This window comes from Pseudopipra pipra, chromosome 1, assembly GCF_036250125.1.
Source record: "Pseudopipra pipra isolate bDixPip1 chromosome 1, bDixPip1.hap1, whole genome shotgun sequence".
Classification (NCBI taxonomy): Eukaryota; Metazoa; Chordata; class Aves; order Passeriformes; family Pipridae; genus Pseudopipra; species Pseudopipra pipra.
The window spans coordinates 26,311,546-26,339,505 of NC_087549.1; the positions used below are offsets into that span (position 1 = coordinate 26,311,546).

A 27,960-nucleotide genomic window follows, 5' to 3' on the forward strand; every position below is an offset into this window, starting at 1 on the left:
TGTTTTCCTCTTGCAAATTTTTGACAGTTCAGTATTTAAGCATCACAGCTATTAGTGAATCTCAAGTCTACTGAAGAAAAGAAATAAAATGGTTAAAGAGATTTATGTAATCATCTTATGTAGTGCAAAATAAACCCACAAAAACATGTATTAGTAATGTTTTCTGACATGAAACTTACTAAAATAAATACACAATTTATTAGCCCATCAGTAAACCTTGAACAAGCCCAAGCTCTCCCCATTCCATTATTTGGAAGGCGTAATGTAAAATTCCTGCCTTACCATTCATTGTTTCTTCAGAGTGGATATACTGTGTTCTTTAACTGGTTTAAGATTTATGCTGCTCTTTGTCAGTTTTATTTGAATCCATCTAAAAGGTCAGTACTTGCTCTAGGCACCTCAGCTCTGCTTATGCACTCAGCAAGACTGTGTTGTAAGAGTTTATAAAGATAGAATGTGGTATTATATAGATTTTAGAGCATTTCAAACTGCATCTGGTTTTAGTATTTTAAAGTCTGTCTCAGCCTTCTACTTCCCTGAATGATCATTTTGTGGTGTTAAAAACTGGAGGACTTTGTGTTGATACTTGAAGATCCTTAAAGAAACAATGTAACTTAAAAAAAAATTACCCTATTTAAATTGCTTAAATCTTCTCAGCGCTCTGTTTCAGATTCCAGTCTAACCTGTTTGCCATCTTCAAACTACACTGTTAACTGTAATCTGAAGAAGCAGGTTGAGTCTATTTAATTTGTTATTTGTGATATGTCAAATGACAGATTTGGTTTCATTTTGTATGAGGAAGATCAGGATTAGTGCTACAAACATGATTTTAGTTGGCACTGAAATGGATTTGAAAAAATAATTGTGATTAGAGCTTTATCCTTTAAAGAGAGGTCATGCTATTTGGAACCTTTATTTATGGGTTGCCTGGCAACTGTTCATTCATGTTCCTGCTTATCATCATTCATTATAAGCATCTTTGCTGTACAGTAAGAGCAATTAAGTGGTAACAATTTATTTCTGTGATGAATTAAAATTGACATAAATTACAGATAAAGAAAAAAATATTTCTGTAGTTTTACTTATTAACCAAAACTGTTGGTACTATGTTTCTCTGCTTATTAACATCTGGTTTGTACCAGCTGAGGAGTTATCTGCACTTAGCTGCGATCATAATGTTTCTAGCAAACCTTTTGAGGTATTACAGCACATAGTTGATTTAGGGGCTTGTTCAGGTGTTTTTGTCATGTTTAAAATCCCCTGTTAATTTCAAGATTGAGGCTTCAGGGCACGAGGAAACTTATGCCTCGTTGATTTCAGTGCTTAACATTAGGCAGTCCAATCTCAAGTGCTGAGGCTTGAACACAGTTATTGGGAAAGGAGTTTAACATTCTGGAGTTAAAACTGCTGTGCTAGGGGATGTGCAGCTAAAGCAATAAGCTGCAATTGCTCTGAAGAACATAAAAGTCTCTTGATGCTTTCTCTCTGCAGAACAATAGCAGTTTTTATTACACTGTGAAAAAAACATTTATAAAGCATATGATTCAACAATTGTTTTGTGACTGTGGATGAAAAAATATTTTGCTTTCTGTATTAATTCATTATGAATTGTATCACAATTGACCCGTGTGTAGAAGTGCCATGTGGAATGGGATGGGTTGGGCTATGGAGTATTCGTAGAAGGTGTCTTTGTAAGGAAGACTGAAGAAAATTCCTTACGAATGCATCTTAAAAGAACATCTGCACTGTATGGCCAGGGTGGAAGTAGATTTGTGTCTCTGCTGCTACCTCTTGGTACCTTTGCCTCTCAACTGGTTGGTTCAGAGCTTTGGAAAGAGGCCACCTCTGTCCTCAAGAGTGACAAGAAGATGATTGGGAATAGTCAGCGTGGATTCTCTAAAGGTAAATCATGCTTGACCAACTTGATTGCCTCCTACAATGAAACAACTACCTGGACAGATGAGAGGAGAGCAGTGGATATTGTCTACCTTGACTTCATCAAGGCTTTCAACACTGTCTCTCACAACATCCTCACAGGCAAACTCGGAAGTATGGACTGGATGATTGAGAACTGGCTGAGCAAATTCCAGAGAGTTGAAATCAATTGCACAGGGTTTAGTTGGAGGCCTGTCACTAGTGGTGTCCCCCAAGATTCAATACTGGGCCTAGTATTGTTTAACTTATTCATCAATACTCGGATGAAGGGGCAGTTGCCCCCTCAGCAAGTTTGCTGGTAACACAAAGCTGGGAGGAGTGGCCAATACCCCAGGGGGCTGTGCAGCCCTTCAAAAGGACCTCGACAGGTTGGAGAGATGGACAGAGTGGAACTGTTTGAAATTCAGCAAAGGCAAGTGCAGGGTCCTGGAACTGATGGAAATTCAGCAAAGGCAAGTGCAGGGTCCTCCTGCATCTGGGGAAGAATAACCCCAAGCACCAGTACAGGCTGGGGGCTGACCTGCTGGAAAGCAGCTCTGTGGAGGAGGACCTGGAGGTCCTGGTGGACAACAAAGTGTCCATGAGCCAGCAGTGCTCTTGTGGCCAAAGAGGCCAATGGTATCCTGGAGTGCATTAGGAAAAGCATTGCCAGGAGGTTGGGGGAGGTGATCCTGTTGCTCTACTCAGACCTAATAAGGCACATCTAGAGTGCTGTGTCCAATTCTGGGCCCTTCAGTACAAGAGAGACATGGAGCTACTGGAGCCGGTCCAGCGGAATGCAAAAAGGATGATTAAGGGACTAGAGCATCTCTTTTAGGAGGAAAGGCTGAGAGAGTTGGGCCTGTTTGGCCTTGAGAAGAGATGGCTGAGAGGGGACCTCATTAATCAATGCCTATAAATATCTGAAGGGAGGCTGTCAAGAGGCTGGAGCCAGGCTCTTCTTGGTGGTACCAAGCATTGGGACAAGATGCAATGAACAGAAACTGATGCACAGGAAGTTCCACCTGAATATGAGGAAGAACTTTACTGTGCAGGTAACTGTGAGTGGCACAGATCACCAAGAGAGGTTGTGGAGTCTCCCTCACTGGAGATAAAAAATTATCTGGATGCAATCCCATGCAATGTGCTCTAGGATGACCCTGCTTGAGCAGGGAGGTTGTACTAGATGACCAATGTATACCTTGCAATCCATTCTGTGATTCTGTAAAAGAATGTCCCTCTGGGACTGATGCCCTCTTCTTTGAGCTTCTGATTGTATTCACTCACTAGTACTCTTCATACCATGCCACCGTTATGAGGAACAAAGTAACTGCTGTTAGACAATTCTGTATCAATTTGCAGATTTTCTCACTCATGTGACGTGTTGGTAATTTGAAGATGCTGTGCTATGTGTTTTTCCCTTTCATGAGATAGTTGAACTGTTTTCGAAGTTTTATAGATAATTTGAAAAGAAATGCCAACCTCAGAAAATCTGGTCTTTAATATTTTTTTCTCATCATCTTGTAGAGAAAAAGTTGTTTTATTTCATTGGTGCAGTTAATTTTTGCTGGCATGTAATCACAAATCCACTTACAGGTGTGAAATACAGCTTGGCAAGTGAAAGACTTATCTTTTCCGAAAATTACGAGCTGAAAGGCAGACAGAAAATTATCAATATCTTTAAAACATAGATGGTAAAATGGAAAAACAAGCCTCTCTTTCAATGAGGAGGGAGATACTTCATTTAAATGTATTGGTAGATATTTACGAAGTGTACAAAAGAGGAAATTGCTTTCTTTTTGTATGGCATCTCAAACTGAAGGTGATGATCCTGTCACGTTTTTCTTCTTTACCTCAGACATTGGTTGTGTGATGCTCTTCTAGGAAATTGCTTTGACCCACTGTCTTTGCAGAGAAATTGACAGATTGTATTTATCTACATCATGGTTTATGTTTCAAGTGAAACAAATGGTCTTTCACACAATACAATTATTATTGTTACTAGAAATAATAGAATTATATTGCTAACTGTACAGCATGATTTTGGTCTTGGCAAGTGAGGCTTTTTTTTTCTCTTATTACTTCAATGTATTTAGAAAAATAAAATAATAAAAAAAACCCAACCCAGGACAGTATTCCATTTTTTGGTTTTCCTTATTGATTAAGAACTGCTAGACTGATATTTCTGTCCTTCATTACTAGGACGTGAAATGTCAGCTTTGGAAAGGTCTTTGTTATATTTTTCTCTATCACATATATTTTTAAATATGTAGTAAAATGGATGTGATGTAGATTACTGAGGCATTGTGCTGGGGTCTGGAGATCAAGGTTGTGTGTCCAGTTCCATCATGAGTCTTCATTTCGATCATGTAGCTTATCCATCTTTGTAACCTAGCTTGCACAAATATGCATTGAACTAACTGAAGAGTATTTTTGGCCTTTTCCAGTACATGTCAAGAACAATAGAAGAGAAGTGATGTAAAGAAGCCAGGAATATATCTTTATCATTCACTTACTTGGGACTATTTTGCATTTTTTCATAAAATGTAGTAGAGGAATATCATAAAATATAAATACAGCATTTCAATTTAATCCTCTGTGTAATCATTCCAGGAGTGAATATGTTCAAGAAACAAGTACCAGAGCAGAAAAGGTGAAAAACATGCCTATTACACTTGACCACTAGTTTTGAGGCTTTTTTTTTTTAGTTTTGTTTTCATCTTTTAAAATATAAGTACTAAAACTTGGTAGACAACGTTGTTAGGATTAGGTGAAGGATGTCATTAGATGACTGAAGACAGAGAGTATCACATTCTCTCTCAGAATGAAAGTTGAATAAGATAATTTTTGTTGCTCAAATATGAAAACAGTCTGCCTCAAAATGTTTTAAAATAAATATAAAAGTCTTAACAAATAAATAGATTTTGGATCAGATTGTAAATATTACACAATGCAAAATTAAAAACTGTTCTATTCTTGAATTAATGTACTCTTAAATAAGTAAATTGTTCCCCAAACATTCATGTTTCCTTTTTATCACAGTACCTAAGCTTCTCCTTTTTTATTTGAATATTTGTGGATTTTTGTGAAATACAATAAAAGATTCACTGCTCCAGGTATTTAATGTTTTTATTAGACACCATTAACACTCAGATATGCTGCTCACAGACCCCTGGATGTTAAAAACTTAATGGTGGGAGGATTAGGCCAATAAGATTTGCTGTGCTGACACGTAAAGCATGATAGAAGTGGAAACTTAATCTTGTTCTTCAAGGTTCCTGTACCATGTGTTCACCATATTACCTTCCTTCTTTCCTCTTTCCTCCCTTATTTTCTTTTACTTGCTTTTTCCTTATATCTTCTTTTCATCTTGTTTTCTTTTTTTTTTCTTTCTTTTTTTGTCCCTCAGTTTGTCTTCCTACAGAGCATTACCTGCAGCCAAGGAACATCATCAGTCATTATTGAACCTCAGAATCGGAAAGATTAGAGATGGGAAAGACTTATCAAGAACCCATTTCTCTGACAGTGCAGGATTGCTATAAAGCAATATAGCAAATATAGCTGGAGTTTTGTCAAGTCAAGTTTTAAAATCCACAGTGGTGGGACTTCCAAATTTGGAATTAAAAAAAAAAACAAACCAAAAACCAAAACATGATAAAAGTACAGTAGGGAATACTATAATGGAAGAATTCCCTTTGATAGATTTTTCCTTTGGCTACTGGCAGCAGTTAGAAGTTGGCTCAGGTTAGGCAATTTCTGTTTGTAAGATATGTCTGTCCTATAATCCAAGATGACATGAGCTGTGTATGAGCATAGATGGCATACACTGATTGGTAATTCAGTATATTTCTTTGGCTTTACAGAATGAAAAATACAAAAAGGGCAGAGAGAAATGAAGGCTTGATTTAAATTTTCACTCCATTTGAAATCCTTAGTGCAGTTGAAATGGACTAACACTGCCTGATTTTGAAATATTTTTAGAGGCATGTAGATTGATGACACTGTCTCAGGAGGACTTGGCTAGTTTAAGATGATTTTCTCTAAGTATTATGCCTTTTTGTATTTAAATATCACTACCTATTAATAAAATTGGATGCTAGTAGAAGTGTAATAGATATCTAGATATTACGCTCTGTTAAAAATGTTATTTTGGTATTTCACACATTACATTGTTAGTATGGTCACAAACACAGACTTAAAGATGCCTATAACACTGGCAAATATGAGTGATCACAATGTCCATGCTTTGCAAATTATGTAATACTTGCAAAACAAGATCTAAAGATATTTTAGGTGGAAAGGTTGAATTTGTTTGCTGATGAGATATGTGCAGGATGGGTTACATGAGGTATATTGCAAGTGTGCAAGAGGCAGGGTTAGATGGGGAAAGGGATTCAGTTAGAACAGTACTTAAATTTAAGTGTTACATGTTCTTTACATGTTTCTAATATATTAATATCAGTCGGATCCCTGTCAGTGAAACAGAGAGCCAACTAAACTGTTAATATGTACCAATTCAACCAACCAGCCAGTTAATATATGTATCAAAGCGACTGGAATAATTTTTCTGAACTCTACTGATGGTATTGACTAGTAGTGTGATTCAGTTGCTTATGTGTAGATAGATATCCAGCACCTTTTAAGGTACCCTTGGCGGAGATGTAGACAAGTCTGGCAGAAATAGCATGGGACCAAAGAAAGCTTCATCTTTTTAGGCTAGCAACAGGAAGCCAGTCTGTGTGTCCTAAGTCATCTCATATGGCAGCAGACATTTCTGTTTCGGTAACTAAATCCTGTTCCTAATTTTAAGTGGTGGTGGAGAGTGTTGAGACCTATGTCTATGGGGCTCCCCCAGGTAGACACTGGCATTCAGATGTTGTAATTTTGGGTTGAATCCCTTCCCTCTAGAATGGTAGGATTCATTACCCTTTTGTAGTAACCTGGTGCTGTTTAGGCCCTGTGGTCTGACTTGCTTGGTCTCTCGATATTGTTCCAGAAAACCATGTGCCTCCTAAAGGTCCGATGATATCTCCCCCATCCCCTGGATAATGTAGATTATCTCAGATCACACCAAACATCTGTATTCCTGACAAAAGTAGGAGCAGAACTCCTTTCTTATGACCCTATTACAACCAGGTCCAGAAGCTCCATGCTTTTACTGGTTGTACACTTTAATTTCAGGCTTCAAGAGATGTTTTGCTCACATAAACCCTTGCAAAGCCTTTGGTTCTTTGATACCTTGAGTTCATGTCCAGAGAAAAGACTTTTCTCTAAGAGATTTCTTTTAATTTGGTGAGCAAATAGGCATTTTGGCAAAAAGAGTTTTACAGAGACAACATGCAAACCAAGGAAAATCATTACAACAGATTACTGAAACTAGCAAGCATTGCTATAGTAAGGGAACCTTTGTTACATCTGCAAACACAAACTCCATACAACTTAGATGCAATACCCGTAACTTAAGTGAAATAGGGAAAATAGGTGTTTAAGTTGCCCACAAGAGGAAGGAAAGAGAAATTAAGAGAAGAAAGAATAAAGAGGGAAAGAGAAGAGAGAGAAATATATAATTACCACTATGAAGGTCACATTCTGACAAGTCAGAAGGGCAGAGGCCAAAGTCAAGATGGAGGCCTCGTGCATGTCTGTTTATGGACTCTGGCTATTGTGGCCACTCACCCTAGGCGGGACTTTTGTCTCGCTGCCACTCAGTGTCCCCTTAGCCAAAGTGAGGGCTGCCACAGCCAATTAGAGGCTCCAGGGGGCACGTTATGGGCAGGCCACCAGGCAGACCTTATTGATTGACAGCCCAGCCACATGGCTTTCCCTGCCGTGTGCTCTTCGTGGGTTCAGCCATGTTGGCTGCTGGCCTTACATGTGCCTTCCTGCGTGGGCCTGCAGATCATGTGTCTGCAGGGCTAGCCCAGCCCTTCCTCCCCCCTGCACACAGAGCCTCACAAGGTGATTCTGACCCAATAGTAGCTGATCTGGTGTCTAGCAGGCACTACAGTGTGCCTGTCACTCTGGTGCCCCGCACATCATTAAATATACATAATAAATGTATTTATCCCTTAGTGCTCTTGCACTAACACTACCTTACATCTTTAGATCTCATGTATTCTGAGTATTTAGTTAGAGATTTAAAGAACACAACATTTCTCTAGTGGTAACAAGGCAGTTTTGCCTTCAACCATAACAAGACCAGGCCTGGGCCTATTTAAATCTGTGTAAAACATGTTACCTAACGTGGGGTGAATACTTATGTCAGGTTTTATAAACTCAGTGCTTCTAACTGTTATATGACCCCTTAGCGCAAAGGATTTTAAAGGCTGTCTTTCCTTCCTAAACTTACAAACTTCTAAACAGCTAGTTGTCACCCTTGAGGGGAAAGAAGAAAATGTTAAGCATATTTTTAAAAAGTAAGTAATTAGAAAATATATTTTAGGAGAATAAGCTCACTAAGTGTCTTTTGTCTGACAGGCAATCCCCAAGAAGATAAAAATGAAAACAACATTTTAATAATTTCTTTGGATAAGAGCCCTAGGCCCTCAAGAATAATTATCTGTGTTTTCAAGTACTTTTGTTATGTAAAGCAAAATGTGGATTAATCCAACAGAAATTTACATTTCTGTGTTAATACAAGAATTTAAATCTTATCATAGGCAGGTATGTAATCTCACTGATACGTTTATACTGCTTGCTTTAGATCATCAAAACTGTGATACGAAATGTGTCAGATTAAGAGTGTAATTGGCCAGCTTGTATTTATATGTTTGCTTATTTACTTAAATTATAAGTTCAAAATTTGAAATACCTCAGTATGCTACCTGATGTACTATTTAAATGAGCTTTCTGTTATCATGTAATTACAGACAGACTAGATCTGCTGTTGATTTTTAGGTCTACATTTGGGAAGAAAGAGTGCTGTATCTTCAGTCTTTTAATCCAGAAGAGCTTCCTTTGTAGAATATAGCTCTACTCTATTGTTTTTCACTGACAGGCTCATTTAGAGAAAAAACAGTATTTTAGATCCTTTCTGAATAATTCCATCATTTTTCCTGACTGCCAAGACAATTCACTTTTTGTCCCAGCAGTCAGATATAGATAGAGTCATTGTTCTTCATAGATTAATTGCTTAGATGCCTTTTCCGCTGAGATATTAGAGAAGGTGATGGCAATTTAAATTGGACCAAAAGATTTGGATTCTATAGAAATATGTTCTTTCTGTAACTTTGCTACAAATAAAAATTTCGTTTCATTAAGTTGTTTTTTTTTAACATCTTTATGAACATTCCCTTATCTAAATTTTCAGCAGCAGAAGAAACGATTCTTAAGGTAAAACTAAGCTTTTGAAATGTTAGAACAATATTCTGTGATGTTTTGTAAAAGTTACAAGTGATGAAGGACAGGGGAACCTTAAGCAGCTATAGCTTTTCTCTTGTCCCAACTCTAATAATACAGTAGAGAACTTCACCATGACTGTTAGATTATCCTGATAGATAGAAAATGAGACAGGGAATTTTAAATGTCCTACAATCCAAGGGCTTTATAGGTATTAGTTTGTTTTTAGAAATAAAATAACTAAATGTGTAGTGAAAATTATGTAATGGGGTTTGGTGAAGTATCTAATAAAAAAAAAGATTACTTTTTTTAATTTGGAACAAAAAATTCACAGAGTTTTTGAAAGAAGTTAACAGCCTTCTGAGTTATATAGAAATGGAGATTAGAAGTATGCTTTTGCTCCATGCTTGCTTTGTTTGGAGCTCATACACTACTTATGTTTCGGTGATAAGAAGAAACTAGAGACAGTAAGAAGAAAGGGAATCCACCCATATTTAATCTATTTTCTTTTATGTACCTGTTATTTGTTTTCTTATTTACTTATTGGCCCAATAAAATATCTGTGTCTAATGGTCTTCACTGAAGATTTTAACTTCATGGAATTGGTCAGATTGTACCCTTAATTTCATTGCATCCAAGACTTTACTCCAAGCTGTTTGAAAAGCACTGAATTGCTAAACATTTTAACTGAGCAAATGAAGAGTATGTATATAATAGAATCACAGAATGGTTTCAGTTGGTATGGACTTTAAAGATCATCTAGTTCCAACCCTCCTGCCATGAGCAGGGACACCTTCCACTAGACCAGGTTGCTCAAAGCCATCCAACCTAGCCTTGGAAAGTTCCAGGAATGGGGCATTCATGCCGTCCCTTGGCAGCCTGTGCCAGTGTCTCACCACTGACCCAGTGAAAAATTTCTTCCTAATATCTGATCTAAACCTGCCCTCCTTCCGTTTAAACTCTGTGTCCTATCACGACATGCTTTTGTCAGAAGTCCCTCTCCAGATTCCTTTTAGGCCCCTTTAGGTATTGGAAGGCTGCTAAAAGGTCCCTGGAGCCTTCTCTTCTCTAGGCTGGGAATTTATATAAATATTTTATAATATATATTTTTTATATTTATTAAATACATAAGGTAAATATTGGTGTGGAAATAAGGAATAAATATGGAAATAAGGGATGAAACAAGTACAAAAAGAAGTAGAGATACACTATCTATGTATAAGCTGACTTTTGTATTTAGAAAAAAGCTTAAAATCATTAGAGGGGTGATATTCTTGAGCCCTTTTCCAAAAACAATAGTAGTGGGGTCATGTAGTGGAGAAAACCTTCCGTTATTTTGAGATGGGATCTAACTATTTAATGAAGGGGCTTACATAGTATAAGTTCACTTATCGGCAGTAACGGACTAGATTCCTTCCTTGTTCTATACCCTCAGTCTAACAGTAATTTTCCTCATTCACTAGGGCTGATGGCTCTACTGACAGCCATTGACTGTAATGTTTATTCTTCTGCAGTAGTCTGTCTACCTTAAGAAGTCTATAGCTATTGTATTAGAAATATAGCCCACACTGAAAATGTGGGCTATATTGCATCAATACAGTTCTCTGCTTCATTGTTTTTTCTCATTTGCACTTTTCAGTCACCATGTGTGAAAGACTCTTTTTCTAACAACATTAAATTCAATGCTGAAAATTGTGAATAAAGCCTGTGGTATCAACCAGTCTGGTTTGAAAATCATAAAAAAGGCTTTAAAAATATTTTTGATTGTCCTCTTTTTGAGCTCTTGGGTTCACATTTTTTTTTTTCTTCTTTCTTTCTTTTTCTTTCTGAAATGAGTGAGAAATTCACAATTAAAGATGAAACTGAATATTTTCATTATGTACAGTAAGCCAAGTCTTCAGAAAACTTTCCAGCAGTTTAACATGAAAGCTGTCTAACACCAGCCACAGTGCTCACTTCATACCTCTTTTCAGTTTTGATTGTCTTCAAAATTTTATTTGCTGCTATTTTTAGCTGCTGTTAAAGCTTGCCACTTCAAAAGGTTAAAGTACTTCTAACTGCTGACAAACACTGTTTTTCATTATATGATGACTACTAGCATTACACAATTTGCATAACACCATTAAACTGTTTAACAGTGCATAACTGGCTGACCTTGTATGTTACTATGGCAGGAGAAGCCTGTTTGATTCTAAGACTTAGGTGCTAATTGTTTGTAGCATCAGGGACTGTGTAGTTCTCCTGAAATTTAGGTTTTATTTTTATAGGTACTGAAATTTCTCCAACTGGAGAAACAAAACACAGATTTTACTGCTTTTAAACTAAGTTTGTGATTTTATACTCTTGACTTGATATTTTGTAGCATCTATGAGAGACAGAGTTGTAGTGAGGTAGGACCAGTTCATAGAGGTTCAGGATAAGACCTTCAAAAACAGTATTTAAAAATACCAATATCATTAGTGACATGTACTTTTAGTCATAAACTAACATTAGTTTATGAACTAAGGAGTTTAATTTAGATAATAGTGTTTAAATAATATAAATGAATTTTTAGATGAGTATAAATCCTCCCTCCTCCTAGGTAATCAGGTGCTTTTTCTTCGATTTTTTTGTTTTATTTTGTTTCACTTTGATTATGTGAAATTTAACAAGATAGGACTGCTTAGTAGCTGACTGCTTAGATAATATTTTCGTGTGAAAAATGCCAGTGATTGATATACACTCAACAAATATTGGATGAAGGGGGGGTGACACTATAGCCAGTTGACTGCCAGCAATATAAACTTAAACCAGAATTACTATATTGATTGAATTTCATGCATGAATCAGGAGTTAGAAACAGAGGATGGCCTTACAAGCTGGCAGTAAAGATTCTACTCGTTCAAGAATGCAAATAGGGCATTCAACATTATTTTAATCATATATACTTATAATGGGGGACATTTTAAATCAGCTTATTAATTTCTGTCCTACAATTCAGAAAACATTTTGGGGTAGAAACAAAATAACAAGTCATGAATTTCAAAGTAAGAGATAAACAGAAACATGCTGTATTATGTTAGAAGTGCAGTAGATAGCGAGGCTCTTTGTTTTGAAAGAACAGAGGTATTGCCCGTTGCTTGTATTAGTAGGGTTAGATTCAGCTTTTGAGGTGTAGCCCCATAAAGGGTCTCTTTAAGGACAGAAGGAGCACCCAAGTCTCCAGGTGAAAGAATAGAGTCCTCTGAAGCAGAAATATTGTTACCTCTGATCATGGCCTACACAGTTGGCTCTTGTGAAACATTGCCCTGCAGTTCCTATGTTTACAGGACCATGTTCCAACTTCCATTAAGGTTGTAGATTGTGGGTGATGCAAATGTTATGCTGTTGCCTTGCGGTCTGGTCCATATCTCTGGGTTAATCACAGTGGATAAAATTTTGTCGCAAAATGTGTCCCAGTTTGGTGAGAAAACCCATGGCTCCTTTGAGGAATGTGGACAGTTGTATGCTGGTGATATGATTAATTTCTGGTATATGATTCAGGGAAAAGAAGAAACCAGTGCTTGGAGTCTCCTGTGATTAAGGTGAGATAAGTCAAGAGAGCTTTCCAAGGCTCCTCACTGTTTGGTACTTCCTGAGACTGTCAAAGAAGAATACCACTGAGAATTGATCTGTACTATATTTTTGGGAATGGAGCTGGGATGATCAACTTGTTTTATGTGCTAGCAGCCCTCTGAACTCCTGTAGTAGCAATGATGTAGCATTATTAGCCTTTAAGACCACATTCAGAGTAGTGCTTAGGTAGGGAAAAATGAGTCTTCCTCTGCTTTATTCCTTTCCCTTTCTCTTTATAAACCTCAGGCTGGTACTCAGCAAAGGACTTTAGCCTTGATCTGGGAAAGCATGCAATTGAGAACTGTGTTTAGGGAGGCTGGACCAGTCAGCATTTTTAAGAGGAGAAAGCCTAGTGGCTTTTATCATTGATATTATTAGCCTGCTCTAGTAGCCTGTGAAATAATGTCTTCAGTATAAACTGTGTAAGCAAAATCAAACTATTGATACCGACTGTGCTTATTAATCCTACACAAGTCAAATGTTTTCTCTTGATCTGACACCCTCCATTCTTGTTTTGTATGCTGGTTCTTAATCTCTATGAGCACCTTCTTTAATGTCTGACCTTGTAGGTGAAACTGTTGTGTGATGCAGCATTAACTGATTTGAAATTGAAATAAAAAAAATCTTCTTTGTGTCCCATTTATCATCTGTCGTATCAGCAATACATACATTATTGTTGGGGTTTTTTTTTGTTTTTCATGCTGCATGAAAAACTTTAAAACAGAGACCATAAACATGGTCTATGCTGCATACAGTTTTAAAGTTTGTAAATGAGGCCATAGAAAGCATTTTCAATTTCTGTTCTGAAAGTGAAATCAGAGTTGCTGGACTGCAGTTCTTCAGATCCTCCCTTGTTCTTTATGTAAATATAGTTATTACCATATAATATATGGTACTTCCTCTCTGCTTTTTAACTTCATTTCTTTATTCTAAGTAGAAGAAAGGATATTAAAAATACAGCAAGGCTGGTGACAAGAAAATTCCTACCGTGAAATTGTGTCCTGACTGAAATTTACAGGAGTTTTGCTCTGACCTGTGTGTGCCTGTGCTTTCACCTGGGGCACTTCTCTCACAAAGCTTTCAGTTCAAGTCTGAGGGGTTATGTCTGAAGCTGTGAATCCCCTGTCACTAGCTAGAGTGTTTCATATTGCTTTTGCTACATGCTCTTTGCTCATGGGATTAGTTCTTACTAAAATCACTGCTGTAGGTTGAACAATGTAGACTATCGAATAAATGTAATTCAGGGAAGTATTTCTTGAAGGATGATAATATGGCTTATAATTTTCCAGAAGTGTTTCATGTGCACTTGGCAAAGTAGTTTCAAGTCATTAAGACTTATTTAACTTTATTTATAAAATGTTAAAACTAAACACAGGCAACACAGCTGTTTGTACTGAGAGAAACTTGTTGGAATCCTTTGAATAAGTTGTTGACAATTTTCAAGGTAGTGCCTAAGTTTAAGCAACTTACAGAAAAATATGTCAAATGATAATCAATATGTTAACTTACCTATATCCACAAGGTAAATATATACCAGATCACTAGAAATATTTTTCTTACATTTTATCGTGATATAAAATGAGAACATAGTTTCTGCATGAACTTGGAATTATTCTCTCTTAAATTTAGTCTGAACGATCCACAAGCAGAACAAGCTGTAAATGTTGCTACTTTGGTCCACCCTCTTTTCTTGAACTGCTTCTGGGACAAATTATTTGCAGTTTGTCTCCATGTGGAAGAGAGTGTGGGATAGATTGCACCATTGCCACTCCATTGTCTTAACTGTGTTGCTCCTGCTTTCTTTAGCCAAGGACCAAATGAATTGTTTCTTTTAAAGTGTATGAGATACTCTTTAACTGTAGTGACATATAGATCTTTCATGATGTTCGTGATATGCAAGGCATATCTGTCCTACAGTATCTGAAACACAGTTATCCTGAAACTGCTATTGATTCTACCTGCTGGTGCCTGCTGGGTACAGATATTTGATTGGGCTCCCAATAGCAATCGTACCTTGCTATGCCTGACCCCAAAATCCCCATATCCAAAGACAGATAATTAGTATGTGTGTGAGTAGATCCAGACCTACATCACTTTATTCCTTTTGGACAGAGACCTAGGGGAGATCCCTTCTTCACTTTAAAGTCCATTTTATTTTATTTCATTTTGCTAGTCAGCCTAGCGTTTTGTTAAGCAGTTGTCATGGCTTAACCCATGTAAGCAGCTGAGCCCCACACAGCCAGTGGCTCACTTTCCCTGCAGTGTGATAGGAGGAGAATTAGAAAGGCAAAAGTGAGAAAAATCACGGGTAGGGGTAAAGACAGTTTAATAGGTAAAGCAAAAGCTGTGCACATGAGGAGAGCTAAAAAGGAATTAATTCACCACTTCCCATGGTTCAGCCATCCCCAGAAAAGCTGGGCTCCATCTCGCATAACAGGGCTTGGAAGACAAATGCCATAACTCTGAATGTCCCCCCATGCTTTTTCCGAGCTTTATATGCTGCACATGACTCTATATGGTATGGAATATCCCTTTGGTCAGTTGGTGTCAGCTGTCCTATCTGTGTCCCTTCCCAACTTTTTGTGCTAGCCTGCTAGCTGGTGGAGCAGTGCAAGAAGCAGGAAAGGCCTTGATGCTGTGTAAGCACTGCTCAGCCATAACTGAAACATCCCTGTGTTATCAGTGCTGTTATCATCACAAATCCGTAACATAGATACAAGCTACTATGCAAAAAATTAACACTATTCCAACCAAAACCAGAGCAGCAATTAAAATAGTGGAACCAAAACATTTATGTGTCCACAATTCCCAAATGCATAGAAAGAAATATGGGGTGCCAAGGTAAAGGAAAGTTATAGTGGTAGTCTGGAGGAAGAGCCTTACATTCTTTCATAGTTGCCAGCAGCTAGATATGGCTATCTTTTTTTTACTGTACATAAATGTGTCATTGTTCAAAATACTTGACAAACATCATCAAACAAATTCTCATAACAATAATAATGCTGGTAAAAGTATTATCTCTGCATTTTCTGTAGCATTTTATAGGACGTTTATTAAAACTTTGTGTATATATGCTGGAAAATATTAGTCATCTCTCCAGACAGACCTTTTAAACTGCTCTGCCACATTCCTATAGTTCTTTTTGAGTCTCCAGTCTGTACTGCTTTAATGTTCTAGACATGCGTACTCTTTGTTTAAAAATCCCACTCAGTGAACTCCCACCATCCCAGTGGTTTCTATGGATCTATCACATGCCATAGCAGTTACCTATGGTTTGGTGGTAAAGTCATTAAGGAATCATGGTATGGCTCCAAAAGTTCTTTCCCTGGAAGGCTTCCTTGTATATAGCAATTCAGTTATAGGTGGGATGTTTGGTAATGTGATCTGTGTGATTAAAAACAAGCTACAATATGCCATGCTTGATACTAGTACATTTGTACCATCCTAGCCTTCTGAAACTTCAGCAGACATTTGAGAAAAGTATGTACTCTTTGTCAAATGGGATTTTTTTCGGATTCTTTTGTTAGTCTGTCGTAGGTATCTGTCATAGGAAAATGGAATCAGTTAATCTGCCCAAACCTTGCTGCAAGAGACAGAATCAGACATTGTGATTAATATCTTTGGAAAAGCAGTGTCAGACCGCTGTGTCACACATTCTCCTATTAATGAGCTTTAAAATCCTGTGCACGCTAGCACGTAAGCCACACTCTCTACAAGAAATGTGGGTCAAATAACTAACATCAGAGTGCTTAAGAGATGCTAAAGGAACCTAGAGATGGAAAGAGAGCCAAGCAACCGTAAAAAAAAGGAGAAAATGGCCTCCCTCCCCTGTGACAGAGGACAAGGTCTTGTACATTTTACCCCATCTTTCCTTTACCCTAAACATATAAAGAAGAAAGAGGCAATTGTTTTGGGACAAGGTGAAATTTACTGCGTTTCATGTGAATAACTATTTTTCTACCCTTTTCTATATCAAAAGAATCTTAAGTTCCGTAAATAACATTTATGTCCACCGTAAGACTCCTATGCAGAGAAAATTTAAACAGCAGGCCAGTAGCTGAAAACCAACTCCAAAAGAATCCATTTCCTATGTCTTTTATGTCCCACATGATCATAATAATAATAGAAGAGGAAGCTTTATGTCAGGAAATGTGATTTTTATTTATTACCTTTATTTATACCCTCAGCAGCCACTGAATCCATCTGTAACAATATTTTCTATCAAGTTTTCATGGTAATTGTTCTTTTTTATATTTTTCACCATGTCCATTTATGCTGTGTTCTAAAGGAAAAATGTGTCGACAGACTCTTCTTTATGCCTTTTCTTTGCACATTTTAGAAATAAAGAAAATTAGGCTATATATATTTTTTTTTTCTTTTTACAAGCAACAGTTCGTAAAAAAGAAATTTATTAACATCAGCAACATGCAAGGATTTACAGGAATGTAAGTGAAATATTCATGAAACAATAGATAAATTTAGGGCAGATGAATAACAACTTTTTTTCCAAGCTGTGTATGTTCAGGAGAGGATAAAAGGCCTGGCTCTGGCATTACATGAAGGTTGGATCAAAATTAGCTCTCTTCTAGTCCTTTTAAATCAGTGTGAGCATCAAAATCATCAACACTTTTCTTCAGCTGTCCAACACTCACTGGTGTTTGTGTTACCATATCTGGATTTTTTACATGTTCATAATGAGGTCTTCAGATCCACGATACTCAGGCTGTTCTCTGTGTAGCCTTGGAAGCAGACCAGACCTGTCAAATCCAATGGAAAATAAATGTAATGGCCAGCTGGCTTAGAAAGCTGCAGTTAGATCATCAAGAATGAAAACTCCTCTCAGAGCTTTGCCTTCCTCCTGTAGTGGCCTTTGGTCTTCCAAGCAACAGATCGTGCTGTCCCTACCTGAGCAGCAAGGCTTTAACCTTCAGGTTTTTTTACCATTTCATAATTGAGCTAAGGGACTCTACTTGTTCTAATTTTCTGTCTGAAGCATATCAGAGCATCAGTAGAGGGTTTTTTGTGATTTAGTAATCTCTTTCTAGACATGGGAACTCTTGTTTTCGGTGTAATGAAATAGTGGAAAGATGTGCCACATGCCTTCTTGTCAAGAAAATATGTGATGGTAAGAGTCAGTCACATGATAGTACCTGGATTTCCAAACTGTTTCATGCCAAAATATTATTCTAAAAAAGAAAAAAACCTCTATAACATAAAAAGCTATTTTTTAACTCTTTTGCCTCCTTAATAATTAGACAACAAAGACAAAAGAAATATGTTGATAAAGTGGGTTTTGTTGAGTAGACTGAGATTTAAACTAGGCCCGTGTTTCTTACATCAGAGAGTGCCTGACTTTTATCTCCTCAGATTTTTTTTAAGAGCTACACTAAGTTCCAATTTTTATCTATCAGCTTTATCTTGGTAGAATTTGGTCTCAAATTCTGTGTGGTTTGCATACATGCAATTGCCAGAGGGGACACTGCTGCAAAATGTTGTGGATCTTCTGTTTATGAACTTTAGTTTGGACATGGAGGATCTCTGTGGGAGTATAGAAAATCAGAAAATGTCTATTATGTCCACTCAGCCCTCCTATACTTTGAGTAGCTTTTAGTAAACCAAAAATCTTTAAGAAATAATAGACAAGCATATTGCTAGAAATCATTGAGCCTAAGGAGAAGTTGGGATTGACAGCTATAGAGAAAAAAAATTAAAGGGATTGGTCCCTACAAGATAAAGGGTTCTGCAACCCAAACAGGGGTGTGTGTTGGAGGCAATGGGAGGCTCTATAAGATCTTCCAGAGCAAGCAGTCAGAGATACTCTTCTTCTGTTTTCAGGGTTACCACACAGAAATCATGTGGTTCTCTCACTTAGGCACTTGTGGTCTCATACTGCAAAATTTCCCATTATCATCTATAGAAAGTTCACTGTGGTTTGTAAAGGCTATATATATAAGTATATATATATATATATATAGTACTATGTTGTATTAATGTGATGTCAGCATTCCACAGAATCACTTTTTCCAATAAATGTGTAAGCTTGAGGATGTGGGAATGTGCTAGAGGGAGTGGTTTTATATGATTTCTGGAATAAATACACTTAGAAATGAGGGAAAAAAATCAAGAACTTTACAGTAGGAGGTTGCAAAATATAGTTTGTTTTAAGGTTTGTGCTTTATATATCTAATAAAAACATGACCAGGCCCTTGATTTACAGGTGGTTTTGGGTAATAAAATATGATGATGTTTAATAACAGGTGCCTGGAGAACAAGATAGCCAAGGAACAGCAGTACATAGCAAGAAAAAAAAAGAAAAGAATACTGGTTATGAAGTTAAGCTGATCTACTATAAATATTTCAGAATAGATTTTCATTTTTTTATTCATAAAGCATACAAAAATGCTGATTTCCTGTTAGTGAAAAACATTTAGCAAGAAATAAAACAAACCTTCAGTAAACACAGTTCAAAACATTTTTCATCTTTGATGTATTTTTTTACATTTTTGACTGCTATATTTTGTGTTAGATAATAAATATGCCTGTCTTTTTAAAGAATGATGAGAGAACTCTGAAAATCAGTATTCTATAGCAACTGTACACAAGAGGGTAAAAAAAATCTAAGCAGCAAATCTTATTTTTTGTCAGGATTTAGTTTTACCCCTATAACTCTATTTTAGTAACAAAAAGGAGTTCCAAGGAGAATGTGTCTTTAGTAATTTGCCATCTGCAATGTATAGGATAGTCTAGTTGTTTGAAGAGCATCAATAGCTCTTACTAATAATGGGGGGATTGATACTTCTTTCATGTGAAATAATAGTTGTAGCAGTCTAAATAGGAACTGCTTTATGACTCATTTGTCATTTAAGTCTTTCAATGCAGTTACAGCAGATGCTTTTATATGCTTATTTTGCCTTTTTTTTTTTTTTTTAATTTTATTATACCTATTGTTCACTGCTGAAATGAGCATGGCTGCTCAGCCGATGCCGTTCCTCATAAGCTCTCTCTGCAACCGAGGGAGCGGGGGATGAAGCTGCATGTAGGTCTCCATGGCGACCTTGGTCTTGGCCTGATGCCTGCAGTCTGGCCTGCTCACAGAGCGCTGTGCCCTGATGAATTATTTAGCTATGCTGAAGAAAAAAAGTATGTCAACAGGCTCCTAGTGAGTAACTGAGGAGAGCAGTAAGGTGACATCAGTCAGCTTATACCAATGTGCTTGAGCATTCTCAGCAGCTAGCAGAGGAATTTTTTTACTCTTGCTCTTCTTAAGGCTCTGCTATTTATCACTGTCCGTATTGAATACCTGCATTTTGTCAATTATTGTGGATGAAAAATATAATAATAATATTTCTGTCACTTCATAGTTTTTTTTTCCTCTGTTAGTTTTTATTTATGTTCAAACAATTTTGTTCTTCCATTTTTAACAATGCACTTCCATAGAAATTTTGACAAGAGTTTGAGAATATCATACACTGAATTATTAAGCTCAGAATAATTATACCTAAAATTGCTATGTGTTTTGGTGTAATTATATGATTGTATCTGTTTGTTAAAGAGTATTTGGTAGTTGTGAATTGTTTCTGACAATATTAACTGACCTTTATTCTGTTTATGCAGTGTTATTGCACTTGGTTACACATACTCAACCCAAAACTTTTGAGGCCAAAACTGTGGGTAAAAAGTTTAAGCAGAACAGACAGAAGTTATTGCTATTTCTAGCAGTATTGTCTGCTGTGAGTATGAAGAAAATTTGGAATATTGGGGGAAGAGGTAATGTATCAAGTGTGCACTGTTTGGTTTGGCATCTCAGACTTTGGAGACAAATTTTATTAGTTAGCCTGATTTTTAAAAGTTCAGTCTATAAAGAATTATTCCTGTGGATGTACTTAGGGCAGAGTACCATTACATGAATGTGCATGACTCAAAAGCCATCTATTTCAGAAGAATTCATAATTTTCTTTCTAAGGAAGAGAGATTATTTCATATTACTACTGATTCAATATCTTGTTCATTTCAATAGAGTGAAATATTTAAAATAGTTTTGACCCTGGACCTGGTGTATTTTTGCATGCTTTTGAGCAATACAATAGCTCATCCTGTGACCCATCCTTGTATAACACCACTGAGTAAGGTTTACAAATGAGCTGTTTGACAGGTTCAGTGAGGAGCATGTCTGTGTCAGGGGGTTGAATTTCAGGTATATTTTTTGGTTGACTGACCACCTCCTCTCAGTTTTGACAGGGCAACATGTAATTGGCCTTCATGCCAATTCTTTGAAATCTGAACCCGCAGAAGGAATGTTTCCTGCTTGACATACTGTATAATTAGTCCATGTGAGTCTTGAACTAACTCAGTGAAATGCTACCAGTGCTACCCCTCATCATCAGGGCCTTGCAAAGGAGCCAGACCTTCACTCCATTCCTCTTTGCAGCATCATCCAACCAGAAAGATCCTCTTCACATCTCTGTAAGCTGTAAGTCCAAGGCAGGACTCAGAATGAGGTGTCTGAGCTTGCACTGTTCCCTTGCACTCCGCTTTTGTTTTAACCAGCAGTTACATCAACTAAACTAAGGTTATTATAAATAAAAAGCTGTGTGGTAATTATTGAGTCCTTATTTTGAAAGTGAGCAAGTTAGTCTAATAATCTCATTTTGCCTTGGGACTCACATTTCTTGAAAATGCAGCATGGAATAATTTGCTGAAGGAAAATTGTATCTCCTCTACATTTCACAAAGTCACATGTCAAAGTCTCCTGAGTGTAGCTAAAATCTTTGCATCTGCCAGCTGCAAATAAAGATGAATAAGTAAATACAGAGCTTAGTTATAGTCAAGAGAATACAAGAATGTGAGGACCTTACAAAGTCACTGTAAAGATACACAATATGATTCAAAGGCAGACAGCTAATGACAAAAAAAAAAAAAAGATATTATCATTTTTTTATCAGGCAAACATACCAGAGTAATAAAACACTCAAGTGAAAAAGCATCGATGGATTAGCAGGAAAAAACCTCACAGACTTCTGACTATGGAAAATCATAAAGTCCTCATTTTCTGTGAATAATCAACAAGTACTCTTCTCTTTTTTCATTGTCTTTATCACCTTTATTTTTCTTCATTTATAGGAATATTCATTATTCTTGGGGGAACTGCTTCTGCATCTGGGAATGGTGCTCTACATAAGGCTGTTAGGTGATTAATTATAGCTGAAATCTGGAGTTTGCTTAGTCCTTTCACTGTATTATTTTTGACAGGTGGAACATCTGGGTGTTGTTATTACATGGATTATATTTATTCCCAAACAATCAAATGTGTAAGCTTATACTTGGTTTCACTTTAAAAATATTACAAAAATCATTACTTCAAAATTTAAAGCATCTTTGTAGAAACCATCAAAACCCAATTGACTGTGTATTAAATAAGTTCCCTGAAATACCATTGCAACAGTACAGATAAATATCCATTATAAAATCTCATTAGACTGATCTCATTAACATTAGTTAGGTAATTTCTAGTTCTAAAGAAGGTATTGAAAATTGGGAATGGATTCTTTTTGGTTTTCAAGTAATAGCATGTAAGTAATATATTTTATTTTGCATATTTTTTAGGTTTTTTTACAGTATCAATTTATGAGTGTTGGTCCTTTGCATTAATCATCCAAGGTGATGGCCATCTCACTACTACCATGGCCCAAAGTAATTTAGGACCATTCACCACCTTTGATTACAAACTAACAGTTACAGTGATTTATGAGATATGTCCTATTTTTCCAGCTCTGGCTTTCAAGATAACCTGATGATACCCGGTAGACATGTAAAAATAAATTCTATCAGCAATGTAGTGTGTGGGTTTCAGCATTGCTTTTAATAAAACTGACTATTTTAATGACAACCCCTTGTGCCATTTTGCCCTGTTAAAATACCTCCATTTCCCAGTGAACCTACTTAAGAAAGGATTTCAGTCTCTGTATCTTTGCTGTTCTTTTAAAGATTTGAAAGTCGTATTCAAAATACTTAAATCACTGTGTTAGGTTTACTGGTGAATGGCTCAGCTATGTTTAAAAGTGAGGTGTAGAACCTCTAATCAGTAGGCTTAAAAATTTATCATACAATAGTTAAACTGATTTGTCAATGGTCTAGGTGTATAATGTGGTATTAAATTAGAATATTCTTCATATTTTTTCTTTTGTTGTCTTCTGTTATTTAAAACAGAAGTGTCTGGAGCAAGGAGGAATGGTATTTTAAAGAAATATTATGAGGCTTTTACATCTTTATTTTGCAGTTGTGTCTACTGAAGTGTTCCTTTAAGATAATGTGACTTCAACTATGCCACAGGAAATTCATTTTGTGCTTAGTGAAAAAAAAATCTTTTTTGAAAATACTATAATAATGGCAAGCAAAGGTCTCCAAAACAATTAAAAGTCTGTTAACCAGTTTAGTATACTATTTCTAATGTTTTCCTGGCACGTTTTGTGAATCAGAGAATGTTTTGATAAGTCGGTTTCAATTTTATACAGTTTTTACTGAGAAAAATGGTGTTCATTTTCACTGCTGCTACACCTGTTATTTACATCCTAGGTAAAAGAGAAGAGAGTTTTGCCCCAAGTTGTTCCACAGAATTCATTCCCATGTCCCTAAATTTCAGGAGAAACTGAAAGAAAATATCCTATTTAACATATAATGCACGGTATGATCTCATAACTCAGCTGAAGTAGCAGACTTAATCCATAATTTAAGAGTGTGAAATGCACTTTGTGCAATTAAATCAAACATAATTTAAGAAATACTTTTCATATTAGCTGGTCTGCCTTTCAAAAAGACAGCACAATAGGGATATGGAAGGAGAAGTTTCTATTGTAAATTATTACTCAAAAAATGACCCTTTAATTCTTGCTGGTTACTGCAGTGGACTGAATATCCTTCAATGACTGCTTACCTTAATCAGCTTTTGGTATTTTCCATCTGTTGAATACTGACATGAATAAAACTGAAAAAGCAGCATGAGAGGATTCTCATGGCATGTCTAAGCTTTTGTAGAGTCTGCAGAGAGGGATGGCTGTCAGGGAAAAGACATTACGTAGTATGGGTTTGGTGATTGGCACAGCTATAAAAGAAGTTACATGCAGACAAGCAAAATTAAGTATTCCTGTATTAGTATTCCAGTATTCCCTGCACTGCTGTATAGTTCCCCCACACCCTGACCCTCTGCAGCTGCCCACCTTCTTGTGTGTGTTGCTTCAGAAATTGCTGCTGGTATGGGTATACTTCTGTCATTACAATGAGCATGGACCTCGCCCTGAAATTAGCCTACATTATTCAGTGTGCTGTTGTTAAAATTAGAAAGGATCAACTGCAGACTAACTTGAAAAGCATAAGCTTTGAAGAAATGCTTATGAAAGTTAGATTTAAGTAAAGGATTAGTAAGACTAAAAAATACTTGAGGAGTATTCATGGAGTGGTTTGGCTTGGAAGGGACCTTAAACATCATCTAGTTCCAACCCCCTTACCATGGGCAGGTGCCCCTTCCACTAGATCAGGCTGCTCAAGGCCCCATCCAGCCTGGCTTTGAACACTCCAGAGATGGATCATCCTCAGCTTCTCCAGAAAATGTCACAGTTTGAGACCACATTGACAGTGTAGAGACTAATAGGGCTCCGGGGAGATGATTGGTGCTGCGGTGGCTTTCCTTGTTTCAAATAGCTGAGTTGAATCTTTGTTATTCATGAGGCACTTCTTATTCCTTTTGCTAGATGATTATCTGACAGCAATCAGAGGTAAAACTTAGGAGAGGTTGAGCTCTTGAGTTGATGACCAAATCTATGAACTTACAAGACCAAAAGACTAGGTACAGCTTGATTCTGTTATTGATTATTTTTCTTGTGGTGGCTTTGTTTTTTTCTTTTTGCCAGAAACTTCTGAAGTTTTCCTGATATTCATTCCCTTGCACATGCAGATAGTTTTGTGATTTCATCTGAAAATTATCCTACTGGATTTTAGAGAAGAAAAGGTATTTCATTGAGGGGATCACTTCTAAATGTTCCTTCAAAATACAGTCAAGCAGAAGTATTTATCTAATTAATGCATAATGGGAGTGTTGCATACCTTTAACTGATTGGTCATCAGGTTCTTTTTTTCTCAGAAGCGAGACTTAAGAGCAGTGGTCACGGTGCCTGAGAACAAGCCATTCAGTCATTGGTGTGCTCTTGATTGTGCTGGTTTTTCTGTAATTGTGTGTATGTGTGCACATACAGCTCACAGGTTTGGTGATTGTGTACTTTATCAGGGGTCAGTCTTATGAATCCAGAGTCCTTATTCATCCCCTGGGAGATAGGCTATTTAGTCTCCAAGAAAATGCTGCAAGCTATTTCTTTTCCTTTCATTCATTGTGGAGTTTAGCTGGTGGGATGCGTAGGTTGGATGTATGAAAGCACTTCTGGTATGATGTGATAAGTGACTTTGAGAATTGGGCACTTTTCCTTCTGAAATAGGTTATATGGATTTTGTAGGGCTTGCTTGGTGTACAACTCTAAATGAAAGCAAACTTCCAGTTTCCATAGAAATAAGTACAGCGTGTGTTTAAAAACTTTGAATCATGGCCCTACTTAATACTATCAAAAGATATTTAACAGCAGTATAACTGCTTGCTGAAGTTGCACGTTACTTGCAGCTTTATTGCTATTTAACATTTTTCAGTTTCTGGAAATATTTGTATATGCTTGGTTTCTCTGATTTTTGAAAAGAGTCATTGCACCAACAGCTGTATAACAGATTAAAGCTGAACATTCATTCAAATTACGGTTCATGTTCACAATTCGAAGTAAGGAAATAATAAGTTTAATATCTGGTTTTCATTTCTGATTGTTACGTGTGACATATAAGCATTGTACCTGAAGCAAAGACAGTGCTCAGACATGGAAAGACTGTGTATGGAAAAACTTTGGCAGAGCACCATACTGGGAATTGACTGGATGTTACGTGGGTTAGAGACGGTGTATGAAAAAGTAAAGAAAATGTAAAAATAAAGAGAGGTGTGGAAGTTTCAGCATAACTTGATCAACACAGGCTTTCCAGGTCTGTTTGTTATCCTGCTACTGTATCCTAATGCATGTTGAAATCTTGGAAGAAGTGTCTGGCAAGCAGTTTGTGATAAACTGTAGCCTGTCATTCAGAAACTAGATCCAAAGAGAAGAGGGTTATTTAAAAAGCAGACAGTAAGTCAGTGAGGTAAGCATTTCTTCTGTAGTAACTAAGGCTATGTGGAAATGGATAATTTTCCATTCGTTTTAGGATATGGAAAGTTTTGCAGGAGCCTCTCATTTTGGTAAGTAATATTGCTGAACTGATATTGCACAGTCACAGCACAGGTTAAGTGAGAAAGGCAAGCTTGCAATAGTTAATGCAGTGTGACTTTTCCTTCCTAAGCATTGACAGCCATTTCTCTAGTTTTAACCTGCTTGCATGCCAATAATTCTTTAAAGTCCAACACACATGGCAGTCCTTAAAGTCTCAGAAAAATATATCAGCATACCAGTGTCTTAAGAAGGTGGTATGTCATGGTAGGAGAAGTCCAGACTTTCCTTAAAGAAATAATCACATAAACTTGTAGTTGTGATTACATTCTAGAACATTTTAATCTCATTTGTCATCATTTATATTCAATAGAAATTGTGTATCCCAACAATAGATTTTATGGTTCAGGATTCTTGAGCATCAGGTAGCTAAGTGGTCAGAAAAAAACCTGAACTGTTATGACTGATTATAAATTTAAAGCAGGCCTGGGCATAAATGTGGTAATGCTGATGTCCTAACCAAGTATTTGATATTTGAGGACAGTATCTAGATGAAGAACAAAAATTGAATGTACAAGAGGAAAGTATACATGGTAAGAGAGGTTTATCTCTTTATATAATTCAAACAGTAAAGAGTTTACCAAATTTCTTGGTAAAACATAGAGTAGGAAGATGTGGGAAATCACTGCAAGTGAAATAACCTTGCATTACAAAGTTTTTTTAAGACTAAGCTTCAACAGTTCCATGTCATTCAGGGTTCCTTATTGGAGTATGCTGTAATTTGGGCATCTGCCTGAAACAGAAGCTGACAATTGTGTTTGCTGATAACAATGAACTGCTTCACAAAATAGCCTGAAACTTACTCAGTAAGAAACCAAGAGGCTGTGACAGTAGCCAGGGCTCCACAAAACCAAATTGATTGGTTTGGATGTTCTGAGTCAGTTCAGATAGGAAAGCCCAGCATTCAAAGTGTTTCAAAGGCCATGAAGCAGTCTAGGTTCAACAAAAGATACACCATCTTGGAAATTAAAATCTAAGAGAAATCTAGTGTCAAATCTCAGGAATTCTCCTAGGGAATGTTCCCACAACATGATGCAGTGGTTGGTCTGATTAGCTGTGGCACTTCTATAGTGCAGCTATACTGCCTCCAATATTTGAGCTAGCTTGTGCAACTCCACTGATAGCATTATATCCTGCTGGCGTAGGTTGGAATTCAGCTTACTGCCTATGCAGTACAAGAGCATTACAGCTCAGAGCCAGGCTGTGTGGAAATTCTAGTAACCAGGTAAAAATACAAGCAGAAGAGTTGGAGTCTGTTTTCATTAAAATCATTTCCTGTGTTAATGTGTCTCACTGCTTTCTGCTGACATGCTTTCCTGTGCTCACCATGCTGTACCTCCCCATTGTTTCATAACAGAACAGCTGAGGCCTTGATTATTACTGAGGGAAATGGAATGGATTGGTTAATCACACCTTCCAACAGTACTGAACCAAGTGTGGCAGCTCTTCCACTGATTGTTTTGTGTTGGTATATCCGTAGTGATAGGACAAGGAGTAATGGGTGAAAACTGAAAGAGGAGAAATTTAGGCTAGACATTAGAAAGAAATTCTTTAATGTGAGGATAGTTAGATACTGGAACATGTTGCCAAGGGAGGTTGTGGAAGCCCCAACACTGACAGTGTTCAGGGTGAGGTTGGATAAGGCCTTGAGCAGCCTGGTCTAATGGGAGATGTCTCTGCCCTTGGCGGGGACAGATGATTTTTAAGGTCCGTTCCAACCCTTAACATTCTATTATTCTATGATTTTTCTCTTAGTTTAGAATTATCATGG

The 27,960-nt window shown here is 36.9% G+C and overlaps 1 protein-coding gene and 1 long non-coding RNA gene across 3 annotated transcripts in view; one reads left to right on the top strand and one right to left on the bottom strand.

Annotated features, from left to right (window-relative positions):
* The window catches only part of MMP16 (matrix metallopeptidase 16), a 165,254-nt gene that overhangs the window by 5,765 nt on the left and 131,529 nt on the right, over positions 1-27,960 (top strand). The window lies entirely within an intron of this gene.
* On the bottom strand, positions 5,026-7,904 carry LOC135411635 (uncharacterized). The gene is made up of 2 exons (XR_010429240.1): positions 7,591-7,904; positions 5,026-5,346 (listed from the first exon to the last, which is right to left on the bottom strand). It is a non-coding gene; the product is annotated as an uncharacterized LOC135411635 (long non-coding RNA).